Here is a 20,187-nt window from a genome sequence, read left to right on the forward strand (position 1 = left end):
TTGAATTTTCAGGATACATTAAGGTGTCTATTTGAAGAACAAGGATTTGTCATCTATTGGTTAATAAAAGGTTGTGAACTTACTATGTATAATTTTAGATACCAGGTCATATTTGCCAGGCATTTGGTAGATGCTAAATTTATGCAAACTGTCACAATGTGTTGCAGTTTCTAACATTTCATAGCATTATAGATTGGGAGTTGGAAAAGATCTTATTACTCAGGATCACACAACTACTAAGTGTCTGATGTGGGATTGGAACCCAGCTCCTCCTGACTCCAATCCAATGCTCTATCTGCTATACCATACTGCTTCTTTCCTGGCAGAATATTCATTGACCAGTAAGTTTAGGCTACTTGAGGATAACCTTTTTGTAGTTCTGGGGGTGATAACCTAACCCTAAATTATCATTATTATCACCCTTACCTTGTCCTTTTCAGGATTTTTAGTATGTGGTTCATGTGGTCTGAGGAAATCACTGTGCTGCTATATAGAATACTATTATAGAATACTATATACTATATACTATAGAATACTAAATAGAATACTATTTAATATTTAGTGGACTATTGCACCAGTACATAAAATTACTTTTTTATAATTGAATGAGAATATTGCTACCTGCAGTGTTTATGTTGCACAGTTTTTACCATTTCATTGCATAATTGACATTAAACCATAAATCTGGGCTTCTTAAGGACAGCCATTATGTAATTTCTAATGACAATGACCTGATCTGATTCAATGTCATGAACACATCCATTTCTATTAAAAAAATTCCCATGGCTCAGACATTTGTTCATTGCTTCTTCATTGATGCTGTTGTTGGATTCATTTGAATGTTGTTTGTTTTCATTGTTCAAATTCAAATTTGATTTTACTCTTAGTTCTTGTCTGTCTCATAGGCTCTATCCAGAGGAAAAACAGCCAGAGTTGTATTCAACAAATCCAATTATATATACCAGAGGTGTCAAACTTGAAGGCCAGTGGCTTCAAGCTACATACAAAACCTCCTTCTCATTCCTGTCCTCACCTTTGTCCTCTTCATCCTTCTTTTCCTTCTCATTAAGGTGGATATATTTTGGGATAGTAGTGGGTAGAGAGCCTTGGAATGAGGACACTTTGAATTCAAGTCCAGTACGTGACACATTGGCTATGTGACCCTGGGTGAATCACTTAACCTTTCATTGCCCCAAGCAACTCTCTAAGACTGTTGTGGAACAGGTGCTAACCCCATAAGTAAAGGAAGTTTCTTTACTGGATATTCCCTCTGTCAATTACACATCACAACTCTATGTGTTGGCAACCAAAAATGGGCTCCTTAGCACTTAGTCAACAAGTGCCCTTGACTAGTTTGGCTTTTTCCCCTGAACTGAATGCTGTTTGTATGTTGGACTGGAGTAAGCTTGTCGGCCCCTTCACCTTGCTTCCCTTGCTTAAGCTGATGGAAAGAACCTGTGCTTTCCTGGTCAACCCCTTCACCTTGCTTAAGCAGATCAAAAGAATCTGTGCTTTCCCCAGCGTACCTTACCCCCCCCCCCCCCCCCCCCCCCCCCCCCCCCCCGCAGAAGCTGGATGGTTAAAAGCAGCTCCCGTTGGAGCCAGAGGCTGCTACAGCCACAGCCACAGCCACAGCCACAGCTGAAGCAGGAGCTGCCAGTAGCAGAGCTGACCTACGGGAGGAAGCTGAACAAAGACTTCAGGCCAGTGGGTAATCTTTTTACCATAGAGGGGGAAGCATGATTTTGCTTTACGCAATCATGCTTCTCTGTAGCCTCCTGGTTACTCTTTCAAGGCGTACTTATTGGGCCTGGAAGCTTTTGATCAATATATCAAAATGGGGTTGCTGGTTCATGGGTTGGTTACTGTGGAGCCTAAATATATGTTTTGATTCTTCTGCCTTCTACTTTGAGAGTTTCTTATATCTGGCGGTTCCGAATCTTTCAGACATGTTTATGATCCTCTTTGAGATTATAAACTCTGCCCTCCTAGTACACTCTAGTACAGAGAAAAAAGTTCGATGAGTTCTGCATCTTCAGTCAAAAATATCTGTTATATTTATAACATTCTTCCTCCTCTACATACCCCACAACAACTCTTTGTGACTAGGAGTCACTGAGCCTATATGGGGCATCTCAAGTGTACAGGTTGTATAGAATTGGCTGGAAAAAGGCTGAATGTGATTTTTCAGTCCTTCTCTTACATCAGTTATTTGCACTGAGCATAGCCATGCTTCTAGGGAAATAGAACATTCAAGGTCCATCAACAACAGTGGTTCCATTTCCTTTTTTGAAAAAGAGAATATATTACCTCTGTCTTTTCATATCATCTACTTTTCCCAATTTATTCTTTCTCCTCTCCTTCCCAGAGGGTTATCTGTTATGACAAAGAATAGAAAAGGAAAAAGAAAAGTTCAGCAAAACTAACATACCAAAAATATCTAGTGTTCTGTAGTGTATATGTATGTAGTGTTCTGCACCCAATGTCCCTCACCTAGGCAAAGGTATAGTAGCAAGGTACCATCTCACATCTCTTCTTTAGGGTCCCACTTGGTTGCTCGAATTTCTTGCCATTCAGTTTTGATTGTTTTTATTATTCTCTTTTACATTGTTGTTGTGATTGTACATATTTTTTCCTGGTTTTTCTGACTTTACTTTTCATTTGCTCATATGTATTCATCATTTCTTAGAGCGATATAATTTTGTGTATTAAAGTTTGTTTAGCCATTCTCAATTGAGGAACTTCTATTTTGTTTCCAGATCATATATCATTAAGGCAGAATTCATGACTTCAAAGATAACCATAAATATGCCTGAATGGTATATAATCACAGGATATAAGGAATTCTCTAAGTAGAAGGCAGAGGAGTTAAAGCATTTATTGAAACTCAAAAGTAGCAGACCCACGGACCAGTGCCCTCAATTTGACATCCTGGCAAGAACCTTCCAAAACCAGTATGGCCATCTCACAGTAGTGACCAGGAGTCCACAGAAAAACATTAAGGCAGCAAGCCAAGCCATACTGGTGCTTCCTCCCTCCCCCCAATGCCAGGGTCCTCCAGCAAGAAGACCACCCACTGGCCTCAAGCCCCTGCTCAGCACTCTCTGGGTCTCCACAAGGGTCAGTCCTGCCTTTCTGTAGTGCCTACCACTGCTGCTTCTGCCACAATCTCCAAGCTGTGTTCCAGCTAGCTGACTGCTTCCTCTCTCTTTCAGCTCTTAACTGCTCTCACCAACTGCCTCTTAGCTGTACTCCAACTGTTCAGCAAGCTCCTCCCATCACAGGCTTCATGTCATCACGTGGACCAGAACTCAGGCACCTACCATTGGCTCCAGTCCTAGCCACTCCCCCCAGGACCCTGAGAGCCCCACCCCTGAAGCCCAGTGAATGGGTGGGAAAGATCTTCCCATTCACTGATTGCCTTTACAGATCATTGCTACTATAAAAAGATGCTGCTGCTATAAATATTTTGGTGTAAGAGCTTTCTTTGTTTTGTCATTGACCTTCTTGGGGTATACAACTAGCAGCAAAATCTCTAGGACAAAGCCTATCAATGCTTTAGCCATTTTATTTGCATAATTCCAAATTTCTTTTCAGAATAGTTGAATCAATTCAGTTAAACCAGCAGTGCATTGATTTGTCTATCCTACCATAATTCCTTCACCATTGATTATTCCCATATTTGGTCATTTTTGCCAATTTACTGGGTATAGCATGAAACCTCAGATTGATTTGATTTGCACATTTCTTATAATTTGCGATTTGGAGTATTCTTTCATATAGTTATTATTTTTTTTCTTTTGAAGACAGCTGGTTAGAGACTGCTAGGTGGTATGGTGACTAGAGTGCTGCACTTGGAATCTGGAAGATTAGTGTGAATTCTGTCTCATATATTTACCAGCTGAATGACCCTGGGCAAATCACGTAATGTCTCTCAGCCTTAGTTTCCTCATTTGTAAAATGGGGATTATAACAACACTTATATCACGGAGTTGTTGTAAGGATCAAAAGAGATAACACATGTAAAGCACTTTGCAAACTTTAAAACACTACATAAATTCTGACTATTATATCCTTTGACCATTTATCTATTGGGAAATGGTCTTTGCTTTTATATATTTCTGTTGGTTGCACATGTTCTAAGGTCTTCAAATGTAAGAACTGTGTCTTATATTTCTCTGTAACTCTCATAGCATCCAGTACAGGGGTGGGGAACTTGCAGCCTTGAGGCCACATGTAGCCCTCTAGGTCCTCAAGTGTGGCCCTTGGACTGAATCCAAACTTCACAGAACAAATCCTGTTAATAAAGTGATTCGTTCTATAAAACATGGGCACAGTCAAAAGGCCTTAGTGCTCAATAAATATTTAATGATTTATTAATCATCTCCCACTTATTTCTCAATCATCTACCCTCTAGCTTTATTCCCATGTCTTCAGAGAAGCTGCTTTCTCCAAGGCTAATGAAAATCTCTTTATTCCTAATTGCAAAGTCCACTGCTCAGTTGTTATCTTTCTTTACCTCTCTGCAACAGGTTAAACTACTGACCATCTCCTTCTGGATAGTCTTTCCTTGTAATGCTGCCCTATTGCGGGGCTCTCCTGACCTGTAGGGCTGGTTTTTCTTGGACTTCTTTGCAGTTTTATTATCCATGTTCTGATCCTTCTCTGTACGTATACTCTTGAGAACCTTTTTTCTCTCTCTACACTCTCTCCTGGTGATTGATCTCAAAGGCTTCTATGGATTCAACCACCATTATATTCAGGCAGATGACTTCAAAAGCTACCTAGTCCTCATCTTGATCCTAATTTCTACTCCTGCATTTCCAACTACTATTTGACATCATCAGCAGGATGTTCTATTGTATTTTTTTAAGGCAATGGGGGTTAACTCAACTTGCCCAGAGTCACAGAGCTAGTGTCTGGGGCCAGATATGAATTCAGGTCCTCCTGACTCCAGGGCTAGTGCTCTATTCACCATGGCACCTACCTACCCCTGTTCTATTGCGTCTTAAACTCAACATGTCCAAAATAGAACTTATCTTTACCCCTCAAGTTAACCTTTCCAGCTTTCCTACTTCTGTCTAGTGTTTCTTGACTCTTCAATTTTATTTATACTTGATAACCAATCAATCAGTTGCTAAACCTTATTGATTCCCTCTTCTCATATCTTTCTCTATACTCACATCACAACTGCCATATGATGGTTACCTCTTTTCTCTTTACTTATTTCCTGGACCACTGCAGTCTTCCAATTGTTCTCCCACTATCCAGTTTTCCTACCTCTCCAGACAGTTAGCAAATTTATATTCATAAATTTCAAGTGTGACCATGTTACTCCATTGATCAAGAAGCTTCAACAACTTCCCTTTAAGATAAAATACAAACTCCTATGTTTGTGATTTAAAACTGTCTGCTACCTGGTTCTAGCTTGTCTTTCCAGGATGATTACACAACAATCCCTTCATTCACTCAACACTCCAGACAAACTGAATTTGCTGTCTCCCATATATGATATTCTATCTTTTACCTCTTTGCCTTTCCGTAGGCTGTCTTCCATGACTAGAATGTTCTTCATCTTCACTTTCACTTCTTGGAGGACCTGGCTCCCTTCAAGGTTTAGTCCAAGTGCTGCCTCCCTCAAAAGGCCTTTCCTTATTTTCCAAGCTATTAGTACCCCTCCTAATCACTGCATTTATTTAGTATATATCCTGTATTCAGTTGTCTATGAACATATTGCATACCCCAATTAGAATGGAATCTACTTGAGGGCAGAGATTCTCACTTCTGTAATTCAATCACCAATGCCTATGGTAGAACCTAACCTAGGAGGCACTTAATTTATGGGTATCAGTTACCAGACCCCTTGAAGAAAATTGAACTGAGATTCTCATCCTGAGAAGGGCTTTATATTTTTGGCAGCAGCAAACGTGGGTTTAGAAGAGATTGTCATTTAATGTTGTTATTGAGTCATTTCAGTTGTATCCATCTCTGTGACCCCATTTGAGGTTTTCTTGGCAAAGATACTGGAGTGGTTTGCCATTTCATTCTCCAGCTCATTTTACAGATGAAGAATTGTGGCAAAGAGGGTTAAGTGTTTGCCTAGGGTCACCCATCTAGTAAGTGCCTGAAGCTGGATTTGAACTCATGAGCATGAGTCTTCCTGATTCTGAGCCCACCTTGGGACCTCATTTAGCACATTAATGCTATTTCTTACATTACTCAGGAAAATGGTTGTCAGGCACAGTAATAATTTTCATCTTTGTTTTAGTTCTTCCCGGGGCAAAAGAGACTCCAAAGAATGGGCCAGTGCCTTGTCTAAGAAAGTTAAACATGTGCAAATCTTTGGTTTCATTCAATTCACAAGTCACTGAATCAGAAGACACAGATCTATAGCAAACCAGGCTCAATTAGTTCTGGTGCTTGCCTCATAGATCTGCTTGTTATCTTTTAATAATGTAATCAATTCTGTTAGCCTGGTACAGAATCAAAGAATTCTAGAAATGAAAAGCACCTCAAGGGGTCATCTGCTGTAGCCATGTTAAGGCCTACTTCTCCAAGTGTTCAGAGGAGTCCACATGACATGTACCACAGACCTCCTGTCACTTGCTCAGCCAGAATTGAGAAATACTTTGCCCATCCTCCTTCATGTAATTCCACTATTAGTGATAATCCCAAAATGTGGAGTCAGGAAAGTTTTCTTCTATTGTCCTGTCCTTCCCCACACTTTCAAGGTGCTCAGGCTTTCTTTCCCCTCACTCCTCCTCCACCTCTAACAAAGCTATCTCAAATCCTCCAAGCTATAAATGACTGATAATTGTACAGATTGCTCTCCCTGCTAGGCTTATTTGCATTTCAAGCAGAATCAAAGCCTTAAAGTGAAGGGATATTAAGCCATAACATTGAAATGTCAGTGGGATGTGGGAAAGATACAGGGTAGGGAAGATTCATCAGGGAATGAAACCTTGTCTCTAGAATCATCTTATACAGACAGGTGCTTCCCTAACTATGCAACCTATTTTGCAACTTATAGCCTTATAAAATTGCCTGGGTACGGGGGTGGGGAATAAGAAATTAAGTGAATTGGCCAGGGTGATACAGGCAGCATTTTTCAGAGACAGATCTTGAATGCAGGTCTTCCTGGCTCTGAAGACAGCTCCATTAGCTACTGCTCAATGAATTCAATTTTACTTAGCAAGAAAAATACTCATTATAACTAACATCTATGCTATTGAGTACACAAAATCAGAAATTTTTCAGTAACGCTCAATATTTGTTGAGTATATGAGAATAAGTAGCTGAGGAAGGAGAAAACCTTCCATTTGGAGGTTCTTAACCTGAGGGGTGTGTGGTTAAATTTCAGAGGGCCTGTGAAGTTGAATGGGGGAAAAATCATCTTTATTTTCACTAACCTCTAACTGAAATTGAGTATCTCCTTCAATTACTTAAAAACATCATTTTGAGGAGTCCCTAGCCTTCCCTAGATTGCCAAAGGGGTTTATGACACAAAAAAGGTTAAGAACCCCCAATCTATTTAGATAGTGATATTCCAAAATGGAGCAATTCTCCCAGCGGTCTCAATGGGGTTGGATTCTCACACTAAGACTCTACATACTAATGCCATCTCTGACCCTGAAGAGTTTAGAGTCATGTTCCATTCTACCCTTTCAAGGTCCCCAGCTGTCTTATTTAAGCTCCCTTCTCCAGTGACCAGCACAGTGTTTTGCATGTAGTAAGTATTTAATATGTGTTTTCTGAATCTAATCGAGGGAAAAGTATTTTATTATAGAAAAATAAATTGTCTGCCCTGTAAAACTTAGAGCAGCTGTATCTCTAATGATACAAAGGAATGTTATATAGCAGCACAGGATGAGAGCTTTTGCCACAACTGCACTGTGCTATTTTTTTTTAAATGGAAGGTAGTACACAATGGAGTGAAAGATTTGTGTGGATTTTTTCTTCTGCCTTTTCTTTGATCTAGAGATCAATAGCATTCCCCTTTGAAGAGGTTACTCCCCCCAAGGATGAGAGCAGCCCCAGGTGGCTTTTAGAATAGTCATGTGATCATTTATCATTCTTTTTCACTTATTTTGCCAACTCCGAGTTGGAAATTTTGAAACTTCTTGGGTTGATTTGTGAATGCAAATTAGGAGAAGTGCATTTTAAATTTAAGTGAAGTTATGGCCAGTGCTGCTTTCTGTGTGAGCTCCCTTAGGAACCTTTAAAGGCAGCTTGCATAGAAGTCATTGACTGACCAGCTCATAGGTCAGCACAGGCTCTGGACCACTTACATATGAACAGGCACAGGGAAGATAGAAGAGAAAATTTCAAATTGCTGAGGATTTAGGGGAAGGGGAAGAAGAACCAGTTTTATGATTGTTACAAGGAGAATAATGTCCAAACGATTGCCTCTACATCCCTTACACACACTTTTATGAGAGAATAAAGGAAAAATCAATGAAATACTTTTTGCTATTGTAGGAACATGGTATACTCACTTTACCTGACTTTACCATTGGAAAAGTTTCAGTTGAATTTCATTTTTCTTGACTTTTCCTTTTAATTTTTTATCTTGTTATTTTAGAAAGTTGCTTTTGGTTTTCTTTTTAAAATTTCATGCTGCTTCTCCTTTTATTTTCATAGTTGAAAGTATTATAGAAATGTATGAATTAATAAAAATGATTGCCAAGAATCCTTTTTTATTTTTGTATTTGTAACTGTAGCACCTAGCACTGTGTTTTCAACACAGTAGGTGCCTAATAAATGCTTTCTGGTTTTAACTGAAAGATTGAAAAGTAAGCTACATTGGGTAGCAAACATTTTGGTCTTATCTTTGCATCAGAGAATTGCTTGAATCAGCCTCCTCCTCTCTCCCTCTCTCTTTCCCTCTCTCTCTCTCTCTTTCTCCCTCTCTCTCTCTCTTAACCCTGGCTAACAAAGCAAAAGAAAAAATACAGGTTTTTACTCTAGATAACCAAAGGAGGTATTGCTTACAGCTAAAATTTGGTTTGAGTGTTTGTAGAATTCATGTGGAGAGAGGTGTCCAAAGGTGGAGTAGGATTTTTATTTTAATTTTCAAAAAAAAGGTTAGGAGGTGAATTCTTCAAACTGTAGTCTGGGGAGCTTAATATCAATTCTAGAAAAATAGTAGGCAGGATTATAAAAAGAGTGGTTTGTGAACTCTTGCAAATTCATTAAGAATAAGAACTAACAGACTAATTTCATCTTTTTTTTTTGATGAGGTTACTGGAATTGTAGAACAAGGTTATTCCACTGACAGCCTACCTGGAGGTCAGCAAGGCATTGTTTTTCATTATGTTGAAGTATTTCACCAGGTCTTTGTGGAAAATATAGGGAGATGTAGGCCAAATGATAGAATAGACAGGAGTGTCTGTTACTAGCTGACCAAAAGGGCCCAAATGAATAATGAAGCAAGGTCAACACAGAAGGAGATGTCTAATGGAATGTGTCAGGCAGCTGTGCTTCAATTCATTGGATCATAGATCTAGAGCTGAGAATATCCTTAGAGGTCATCTAGTTCAAACCCTTGATTTTACAGATGAGGAAACTTGAGGCCTATTGAGGGGAGAGACTTGTCCAAAGTCAGACAACTAATAAGTGTCATAATTAGGATTTGAACCTAGATAAGCTGATCCTAAATCTAGCTCTCTTTCCATTGTACCCTCCTCCCTGTATTTCAGTGAATGTTTATTAAAGCCATTGGCTTTGTGTTTAACATTATTTTTACTCAGTCAACAAGAATTTATTAAGTGATCACTATATGTCAGTCACTGTGCTATGCTCTGGGGATTTAAACAGAAGCAAAAAGAAAGTCCTTGCCCTTGGGAATCTTATATTCTAAAGAGGGAAGATAATTCATAGAAGGAAGCTGAAAAGCAGGCTGTGGGGTGGGCAGAGGGACCCACAAAAGGACATAATGGAGAAAGATGTACAAAAAATTGGGAGTTGGGGTCAGAGAGGAATGAAAGAGTAAAATGATTGATGGGGTGGGGTGGGAAGACTCATTCCTTAAAATGGAGGTTCTGTGAAGAAATAACCAATCAGGGGAAGGGGCTGCAGAGTCAACAGGATCTCCCACCTTGAGAAGGCTTCAGGAACAGAGGTATCTTCTACTCTAGGAGCTTGGGGCAGAAGGCAGCTTCCAGGCTGAGAAGGCTGCTGGAATGGTAGAGAAAGAAGCCTAGAGATTCATGAGTGGGATGGAAGAATGAACATGGCTAGCCTGGGTTGAGACTTAAAATGGAGGTTCCAAGAGGAAATGATCAATCAGAGGAAGGAGCTACGGGGCCAGAGGACTCTATCAGCACAAGAAAGCTTTAAGGAAAGAGGGTTCTTACTGGATGTGAAGTCTGCTGGAGCACAGAAGAGAAGGTGGCGTCTCAGGTAAGAAGACGGTGGTGACATGGCAGAGAAAGAAGCATGGAGATTTAGGAAAGGATCACAGAGAAGAATGAAGGAATGAACTAACTTGGTTAAAGGCATTGATGGATATATTTATCACATTTTTGGGTGTTACAAAGCTGGGAGGACTAGCTAACCTAATGTATCAGAGAATTTGTATACAAAGAGATTTCAGCATATTAGAACTTTAGATTGAGTATAACCAAAGAAAAATTGGTGGGGATAAATGTAAAGTCCTGAATTTGGGTTTAAGAAATAAACTGTACAAGAGGAAGATGGAGCTGTGGCTATATAGTAGTTCATTTAAGAAAAAAATCTGAGAGTTCCAGAGCTTATCACAGTTCCTGGAACATAGTAGGTGCTTAATAAATGTTTATTGATTGATTAATGAATTGCAAACTCAATATGAGTCAGGAGAATAGTCCACTTTAGAGGTATATATAGAATTTAGATTCAGGGAGGTCATTGTTCCAATATTATTCTGCCTTGGTCAGAACACAGATGGTATATTCAAAGTAATAATCACTGACATGCATATAGTGCTTAAAAGTTTGAAAATGCTTGATAATAATAGCATTTATATGACACTTTAACGTTTGCAAATTACAAATATTATCTCATTTTATCCTTATGATTAATCAATCAATAAACATTTATTTAGCACCTACTAAGTGCCAGGCACTGTGCTAAGCTCCAGGGATACAAAAAGAAGTAAAATATTGTCCCTGCTAGAAAGCAGATTACAATCTAATGGACATAGCAACCCTGGGAGGAAAGTGTTATTAGTATTCTCATTTTATAAACGAGGAAACTGAAGCAGACAGTTATTGTGACCCTACAGGATCACAATAGCTAGTGCCTGAAGCCATATTTGAACTCAGCTCTTCCTGATTCCAAGAGAAGCACTGTTTACTATGCCATTTAGCTGTTTTATAGAAATGATTTCATTTACTAGGGGGAGGGGGTAAGTATTCTACGATTTGTCTCCAGAGACAGAAAAAGGAAATTGATGCTGAGAGAACTCAAGTAACCTGCCCAGGGTCCTATTGCTTAGTAATATCTTAAAAACAAAACAAAACAAAACAAAAACCCAAAACCAAACAAACAAATGAACAAACAAAAATAACTAAGGTTCTCCTTTTACTGAGAAAAGATTTTACAGTTTTTAGTTACCCCTTCCCAGGTATCCCAGATAAGTGTGTGGTTAAGAATCATCTTCTCTCCTTCATCCCGTAACCCCTTGTTTGATTAACCTTCAGATGTGGTACTCAATTTATCTTATAGAATTAATTTTTTTTCAATTATCAAGCATTCATTTTTCTCCCTTCCACCCTGCCCCCAACCCTTGTAACAAATAAGCATAATTAAGCAAAAACAAATCCCCCAAATCCTAGTCATTCCCTGAAGCACTGCTTGAGCCCAGACCACCCTGCCCCAGCCAGATCCAAGTCCAATATTCTATCTGTCTAGTACACTGATATTTTTATACTGTGACCAGTACTGGATCCCATAGTTTTTGGAAGGATGTTGGTAAGTCGGAGCATGTGATGAAAGGACAGGAAACCGTTCCATGGAAAGATTGGTTGCAATGTTAAATTTGGAGAAGAAAAGACTTGGGGATAGAGGCACCATGATTACTGTCTTTAAATATTTAAAAGATTGTCATATGGAAGAGGGATTCAGCTTGTTCTGGTAGGCCCTAGAAAACAGAAACTAGGGAATCAGGATCATTGGGTTAGAACTACAAGAGCCAGGTTTGAGCCCAATGCAAAGACAATTTTCCTAACAATTAAATCAGTCCAAAATTCCAATTGGCTGCCTAGATAGTTCCTCTCACTAGAAGTTTTCAAGAGGAGGTTAAAGGACCCCTTCTCAGGATACTGTGGATGTCATTGTGGCTCAGAAAGGGTTGAAGTGGATGACTTTTGACGTTCCTTCCTATGTTATGGTTCTGTGATTGTCTAAGTCCTATACTTCAAGGCCCAAGTCAAGTTCCATTTTTTCTCCAATATTTTTCCTGAGAGTCTAAGCCCACAATGAACCCTTTTTTCCCTCTCAGAGCTCAAGGTTAGTGATATGGTGTAATGGATACAGTACTGGACTTGGAATGAGGAAGACCTGAGTTCAGAGTTCAGAGCAATCTGTTTCTTCTTGCTAGGATCTTTTGAAGCACCCACAAGGTGAACCTAAACCACTCTCCCAGAGCAGAGTTTTCCTCTGCCATTCCTTCTGAAGCATTTTCTCCTTTTAAAAGCTCTCTCTAAGCAGAACTAATCTTTCCCTATTGTGAGTCTTCCTCCTGAGGTATAGTAAAGTCTTTGGAACAGGAATAGAGTCTTTTGAGGTGGTGTAAGCCTCCGTCAGCCCATCTCTCAGCCTTAGACACCTGCTAGCTATGTGACCCTGAGTGAGTTGCTTTAACTCTATTTACTTCAATTTCCTCATCTGTAAAATGGGAAACATAATAAAACCTGCCTCCTGGAGTTGTTGAGGATCAAATAAGATAATAAAGTAAAGTGTGCTTAGTACAGTGCCTAGCACACAGTAAATACTGTACGAATGTTAGCAATTATTATCATTATCAGCATCAGCATCTATTTAAAAACACAGAGTAGAACACGCTATTAAAATCACAAGGTAGAATACACTATTTGTTTGTTGATTATCAGTTCTTACTTATCAAATAGACCTCAAGCCCTTTGAGGGCAGGTACCTGGCCTCCTCTTTCTTTTATGTCCTTAGTGCCTGAATGACCAGCATGAAGAAGGTGCTTAATAAATATTTATTGATTAATATTGATACACTACTATTTCAGTAGAGGGCTCTAGTTTTTGCTTCCTACTAGCTTGTATAATTACCATGATATTATATGAATGTTTAATATCCTCACATTCTTTTTTTCCTCAATGGTTATTAAAATGAAACATATTTTACAAAACATGTTTGCATAATTTTCTCTAAAGTTGGTAATGAATTATAGATTTTTGTCTTCCACATACGCAGTTATGATTATTTTTTTTAAATGAGTAAATTTCCATCAACAAATATATGGTAATATTGTCTTGGTACCCACTGTGGGCTAAGGGGGGCAAGATTTTCAATGAGCTTCCTGTCAGATTTCAGAGCAGTCTGTTCTTCTTGCTAGGATCTTTTGAAGCACCCAAACTGTGAACATAAACCACCCTTCCAGAGCAGAGTTTTCCTCTGCCAGTCTTCCTTCTGAAGCATTTTCTCTTTTTAAAGGCTCTCCCTAAGCAGAACTAATCCTTCCCTGTTGTGAGTCTCTCTCCTGAGATGTAGTAGAGTCGTTGGAATAGGAGTAGCATCTTTTGAGGTGGTGTAAGGCTCTGTCAGCCCATCTCTATGCCTTTCTGCACTGACTTGGTTAGATCTGCTCTGCCTCAGCTGATCCTGGGCAAATAATTTAGCAAATAACTCATCCCACAACAAATACAAATTTAAAAGTATAATTATACAGTAGATTTACAAAGCACTTTACATTTTTTCAAATTTTCATATATATAATATCATTTTTCTAACAATCCTATGAGGCAAAAACGGCAGACATTATTCCCCAATCAGATTTCTTTCCTCCAGTAGAGCTGTGAGTTCATTAGTGTAAGGGAACTCTCTCTAGATCAACAACTCATTTACAATTTATAGTCTGAGAGTTGACTATAATACTGAGAAGCTAAGTGGCTTATGCAAGGTCATCCAGCTAGTTAGTCAGAAGCAGGCTTTGAATTGAGTTCTTCCCTACTTTAAAGCTGGCCCTTTATTCACTAGGCTGTGCTACCTCTTCCCAGTAATGTATTGTATGCTAAATGATTTGTAAATCTTAAAATTTTATGTAAGTGCAAACTAGTAGAATTATTTTATTCCCATTTTGTCATCGGTACTATTCTCATATTTCTCACATTTTTTTTGTTAGTATCATCATCTTATTCTCATCTTTTACACTGGTGTTTGGTAGAAATGGTCCCATGAAAAGTCATGATCCTACCATCATTCTTTTAAAGTTAATATACTGTGAACTATTATACAAGTGGATAAATTATCATTATTATGAATCATTATTATTCTCATTTTTACAGGTGACAAAAGAGAGGCTCAAACAAGTTGCGGCTTGTATAAGGTTATATACATAGTTTATCAGGCCATACTTTCCCTCTTTGAGTAGGTATTACATTTCTCTGTCTCTGTCTCTCTCTTTCTCTTTCTCTGTCTCTGTCTCTCTCTCTCTATAATACATACGTACATACATATATTGGGTAAAACAATCAACTTGATAATATCTACAATGTTACTCTCTGTCCTATACGTAAATAATATAATATGATATATTTGATTTGAGGGCTTTTATTGAATGGATGACACCTTTTCATATACGATAGTGATACCTAAGTTTGTTTCCATAAGGATTTCGTGGAATACAGAGACTACTAACATACACACCCACACATATATATACATATATATATATGCATACACATATACATATATATCTTAATTCGATGTGCAGTGCCACATTTATTCCTGCTTTCATATCTTTGTTCATTTCCTCCCGCAAGACATAACTTCCATCTTTCCTTTCTCTTATCTAAGTTCTACAAGGTCCAACTTCAAGCTCACCCCCTTTATGATAATGACAGGTAATATTTACATAGTGCTTTGAGGTTTTCAAAGCTTTTTCCATTTCAGGAAAGTCTTTGTGGAAGGCAATGCTTGACTGATTTGAAGAAAAAAATCTTAGTAGATGGAAAGGATTTCTCACTATGCAATTTGTATAGTTACTTATTTAACACACTAGGTATAAAGTATAATTCACTACATTCAGAGAATTCCATTAAGATGATCATCTTGATTCTTTACTCCGAATATTGCCTGAAATGACAGGGATTTTCATAGTAATAGTGTTTGTTGTAATGGAACCCAACCATCTCTTCATTTGCTTTTCTCAATTATAAGTTATTATCAGAGAGAGAGCAGTATGCATTGACTTTTCACTATTCAGAATTCAAAGAGCAAGTTCCTGTTGTGAAGGAGCACCAAATGTCATGACTGCTTTTAACACAGGCAATTCAAGCAGTTTATATTCCTTGTAAAAAATAATTGTCTCATTAATCTTCACCCCCAACTACCTAGGCCCACTCCCAAGGTCAAGCTCAAGGATCCAGAGGAATTGCAAAATACAAAATTATTTATTCACAAGCAGGAAATCATCACCCTTGAATTCTGAATGCAAGACCCAGTCAATGTTAAGATATTAAGAACTAGAAACAATAGGAATGGATGGGGATATAGAAGCATCCCTGCCTAGATGATGTCTGAGAGGACGAAACTTTCCCTAGTAACCAGAGACATATGAAAGTGGTGATAGGGAAATAGGAAGACAAATCCTAGGAATTCTAGGAAGTGAGATCTAATTTCCCATGAAATTCAATTAGCTATCTCTAAATCTATTTTTTAATTTCACTAAGACAAAACTACTTCCTGGGAAGTCTTTCTAGTGGTCAACATTCCATCATAGAGATTGTGGCCTGGCCTGAGAAAATGTAGATAGATGATATCCTTTGCTTATATCATGGGATAATAATTGAAAGAGAATGCACCATGACACAACACTGCTTTGTTATTTAACTTTAGGAGAAGGAAATGAAAACTAATTCTCCTCAGTTATTGATTATATACTTAGAAGGGATGAGCAGGGTTTTCTCTATTTCTCATCCTAGGAGGCCACTCTGATTTTTTTCAATTGAGAAAACAAAAATGTATACACTTACCAAGTGGGAATACTCTTAAAAGTCGTCTAATCCTTAATCTTACAGCTGAGGGACTTAAAGTAGCCTGCCAGGGGACCTAGCAAGTTAGTGACAGCCAGAACTAGAACCCACGTCTTCTAGCTCCTACTCCAGGACTCTTTCTATCTTTCTAATTTCCTTTCTTGAAAGGTTTCTTTAAAAGCATTCAGCATTCTGCTTTTTTAAAACTCATTTTATTGATGTTTTTAGTCTTTATATCACAGTCTTTCCTGGAGGAAAATGTTCCTTGCATCTCAAAATTGCACATACTCTCGTGACAAAGAAAAGCAATTAGGAAAAAACATCCAGTGTGGTGACTTTATCTACAATATAGACAACAACATTCTGCAATAAGGAGACAGGTATGTTTCATTACTTTTCTCTGGGACCTTCATAGAAAAAACACTGATTTCTTTGTGAGATGTAGGTATGTAGGGGAGTAGGAGAAGATGTTTATTTGCCCACAAAAAAGATTCATCAAAAAACCTTTCTCTTATATTCAAGAAATGATGGTTTATTGTTTGATCAAAAATATTCACTTTAGATATCGGCCTACTTTATAGAACAGTAGTGAAAAAAAAATGGAAAGTATTTAAATGGTGAGCCTCAGACCATTGGGATGGGATCCTAGAGAATGATATCAAGATAGGTATAGAGTAAAATCTAATCTAACTCAACACGCATTTATTGAACACCTATCTTTTATCTAGTCTTTGTGGCATATGTAGTGGGAGATATAAATATCTGTGGCCAGGTAACCTCTTTTCATCTTAGGGGCTCTGGCCTTGGTCAAATGCCTAGATTCAATTCTGGGAAGTTTCTCTGTCTCTGGCTCATTAGGCCTGCAATCCAGGGTAATTCTGGATAAAATTTATTAATGCCTAGGTTTGGCTCATGTCTAGGTTCTCCCCAAAAGAGACTGACAGACTTCTATAAAAGTTATAGAGTGTACAAAGTAGTATGTAAACAGATAGGTATTTATTTCTACCACAAAGGAATGTTTTAAATGCAAAATTTTCATAAACATGCATTGACAAATACTTAAAACATAAAACAGTAACCTATTGTTCTTGGTAGGTGAGCAGGATGCCTAGAAGACTTGCAGGACTGCTGCATTTCACTTCAGCTCTGTGTAGTCCAATCAGCTCTGTGTAGTCCAATCAGCTCACTCAAAGTCCCCATCTTCTGGCCAGTGAGACATGCATAGCTCATCCTCATATAAGTGGACCTCTTCTCCTATGAGAAAGGGTGCAGGTTTCAGAAAGCACCTCACCTCCTTTTGCTTGCACTTGGGCCTTTATAACTCATAAAGTAGCCATTAAAAATAGATGCATCAGGATCACTATCCTGTCATCTATGTTCAGGGAAAGAAACACAAAGTAGAAGAAGCAACTAGGAACATGAAATCCAGTGTCATGTTCTCATGACTACTCATGGAGCTCCCATAGCTCCTTCAAGTAAGGGAGATGGGGGGTGGAAAGAGAGAGAGAGAGAGAGAGAGAGAGAGAGAGAGAGAGAGAGAGAGAGAGAGAGAGAGCGAGAGGGAGAGGGAGAGAGGGGGGGAGAGGGAGAGGGAGAGCGAGAGGGAGAGAGGGCGGGAGGGAGAGGGAGAGGGAGAGGGAGAGGGAGGGGGAGGGGGAGAAAAAGAAGATGATGATGATTCCACCTTTCCCATCTCCTCATGAGTCTGAGGGAGAAGTGGCAGAATCCCAAACATCACACTGGAAAGGGTTGCTCTTATTTCTTAATTATCATTATCACCTGCACATCCCCAAGTACTGAAGACCATGGAGACAACCCAGAGCTTTTCACTGAGCACATGTACATTATTAAGGAGTCAGAGAATGGTCCCATCACCATGCATTCTGTTTTCATCACAAAATGCAAGTTCTTCAAATATAGTTTTCTCACTCAATACTTATACATATCAAGAGAAAAAATTGTACAAGATAGAATGGTCAAGTTCTAGATCAGTAAGGTACTGGACCTTTCAAATTCACAGAGTGAGAGTGCTGATGCCACCATGGTTGATTAAATAAAAATTCCTTTCAGTTGTCAATTCCCTTACACTACTGAACAGTTTGACTGCTTGTTACCTGGTTTGAGTTTGGGCTTCAGGCCAGCCTTTTGGATTATGTTTCACTTGCTTCTGCTTAGTGTAATTTACTCAGGCCTGGGCCTGCTTCTTTTGTTTTTCGTTCTGTAGCTTTTATTTTTATTTCATCCCTACCTATCTGGTTCCTGAGTCCCAGCAAACAAGTTTCTTTAAAGTTTAAGATCAGACCAAGACATTTATAATTGGGTAATGGCCTGTCACCTCCAATTGTGACTATCTGAGGCTCATTCACAACTGACTGATTCTCTCATTCCTGATGGTGGTCCCTCCCCTCTGTTTCTTTGATTCATCTTGACGCATTGTTGCCTGTTTGCTTTTTGAATCTGGCTCATACCTCAGTACCTATTCATTTATAATCCTGCAACTTTGGAATTCAGGTTTCATTGCTTCCATTTTTGGTTACTGAGTAAGGCACCTTTTAGCAACAGGTGATGGGGACAGAGAAACATATAGAAGAGCTTCTGAGCATTCACCTACACCTATTTGAGGAAGAGGACATGTTTAAGTTAGGATTTCATTCTATTCGGTGGAGTATCATTGTCAAATTGGCCTATCATTCTGTAGAGTTGCAGTGCAGTGTGTGAGACTTATAGTAATAAATCATCAGGATACTCTAGGAAGCCTGTAGAAACTTAGTTTTAGTGGTCTGAGACTTCTTTTGTGCCCCTCTTCTTTCTCTTTCCTTCCTAAAGCTTCAGACCCAATGGACTAGAGGTCTCTTTCCCCTTGTCTGATGTACTCTTCTGCTTACTTTGACACTTGCCTTTCTTTCTCTTACTACATTTGTTAGCTAACTTCCCCGACTCAAGTCCTGCTCTAGCTGCCTGATTTCACCTGATGTCATTTAATCTCAGTGACTTCTATCTCCCTGGTTTGATCCCCAACGACTGCCTGCTTTTGTGGTCTTCCCTGATTTTGTCCTACCGCAGCTATCCACTGCTCTGGCTGGGTTATCAACAGCTATTCCCAAGCAGAAATATATAATATGTAACTACAATATGGGCCTGCAATCTGGATAAAAATCACAGTCTTATTTCTACCCACTGGATCAGTTTTGTTTGGCCTTTTATTTATGCTTCACTGAAACAGGCTATTATTAGGTCAGCTAGGCAGGTTGGGGTTCACTGTCTGTTGCTAAGAAAAGCTTGATGAGGGCTCTTCATTTGGCTGTCAAAGGAAGGCCTCCCATGATTTCTGTTAATTATGTTTTGAATCCTGAAATTAGTCCTGTGGTTTTCATTTTAATCTTGACTGGGCTGAGAGAATTAAGAAGTTAAGAGCAATATTAGCTTTTTTTTGTATTTATCAAGTAAAGCTGATATGAGTATAATCTACTGTAACTTGTGCTAGCCAGACTTCATCTAGAATATTGTATTCAGTCTGAGGAGCCATACTAATGGTCTTCTTCTTACCACTCTCAGCAGACACCTGTGTCATTAAAAGCTGGTGTCTGTTCAGAGGAAGCCATGCCCCTGCTACGTGGAATGGAAAAGTGTGTATTAATTGCTTACCATGTGTGAAGTACCATGCCAAGTGCTGTGAATACTGGAAAAAGGAGCTGTCCAAACAAAACTAAACACAGGGGATGGGGCAAGAAAAAATAGTAGGACTCAAACAGCAGAAAACAGTCAATTCCTTCCCTTGTGATAACACACAATCTTTTAAAGATTAACAGGCAGCAGATCTTCCTACCTGCTTGTCTCCAATCACACAAGATTGACTGAGAAATGCTATAGGCTCTTTGGCAGCTAGGTGGCACAGTGGTTAGAGCTCTGGGCCTGGAGTCAGGAAGACCTGAGTTCAAATATGGCCTCAGACACTGACTGGCTGTGTGATCCTGGGCAAGTCATT

This window comes from Trichosurus vulpecula, chromosome 2 (assembly GCF_011100635.1).
Source record: "Trichosurus vulpecula isolate mTriVul1 chromosome 2, mTriVul1.pri, whole genome shotgun sequence".
NCBI lineage: Eukaryota > Metazoa > Chordata > Mammalia > Diprotodontia > Phalangeridae > Trichosurus > Trichosurus vulpecula.